Genomic DNA, 1,207 nt, shown 5'->3' with positions numbered 1-1,207 from the left:
AATAATAGAGATGAGGTAAAATTAATACTGATAAATAATTTATGTACTGCATAATCAAATAAGCTTTGAACTTATTTATTTTAATGTTTTTTGCCAATTATGTCAGAATCCGTCCTCCAAAAAGATATCAATTATGAACAAGATAAATAGATTCTGGACTTTTTTCCTCCACATGGTTTCTGTTATTAAGCTTTGAAAAAAATCTTCTCTCAGCTGATTCAGCAGAGTTTTTGTTTCCTCTCTCCAAACAGAAACTCCACACACACCCCAACCAGGTTTGTTGTGTTCACACACTCCTGTCTACAGAACACACACCTACCGTTTTCCCCAGATAACGCAGCCCTGCGCGTAGCGACGGCTCCCTCCCTCTTTCTCTCTGTCTCTCTCTCTCCCCCTCTCCGCTCATTTTCCTCTCCTCTGGCTCTCCTCTCTGAATGGATTTTTCATGCAGAGTTATCATTATCATTAATTTAGGAGACAGGTTCGCTTCAGAGCAATTGAAGACTCATTTGTTCCGGTGCCAGGCAGCGGCTGGAGGGTCGGGGAACATTCCCACGCTGCCGGGTCGACGTGCGGAGAAAACGCGGTTCTTCTCTGGTTCTGTTTGCTTCACAGGCATCAGTCAAAATATAATCCGTCCCGAAAAAAAGAAAATAAAACATAACATACACAAAAATAATAGAAAACTAAACCCTATAAACTCTTTATCAGCATTTTTACCAGGATTTCACGGAGAAGTAACTCCTAATTAGCTCTGTGCAGTTCCACCAGGTGTTTACTAATTGCCGCTGGCTAGTCTGAAGGAGCTGAGTAGAGGGTTGGGGGAGGGGCTCMGTGAGGCCGAAACTCAGAAGTATGAAAACTCAGAGGAGCTGCGTCTTGAAGGCGGGGCTAGGTCCACCCAGGTGTTTTGTACAGCTAAATGGTTTCCATGGAAATTWAAAAATTTCTCAAACATGCATGAAAGAATCAAAACAACACTACAGGTAAGTTATTTATTGGGGTTATTGTAGGTAGAAAAAATTTATGAAATTTCCACCAAAAAACTACAAAATTTTAGATGAATCTCTTAAATTTTCTAGAACAATCTTGGAAATTTCCAAATTTCAGAAATTGAAAAGTTATGAGAGAAAACTGAAATTTTGAGATTAATTTCAGAAATGTTCTCAAAAGAAAAAACCTTCTGAAATGTCCAAGATTTTCTTTA

This window comes from Poecilia reticulata, linkage group LG21 (assembly GCF_000633615.1).
Source record: "Poecilia reticulata strain Guanapo linkage group LG21, Guppy_female_1.0+MT, whole genome shotgun sequence".
NCBI classification, from domain to species: domain Eukaryota; kingdom Metazoa; phylum Chordata; class Actinopteri; order Cyprinodontiformes; family Poeciliidae; genus Poecilia; species Poecilia reticulata.
This window is presented reverse-complemented; position numbering follows the sequence as displayed.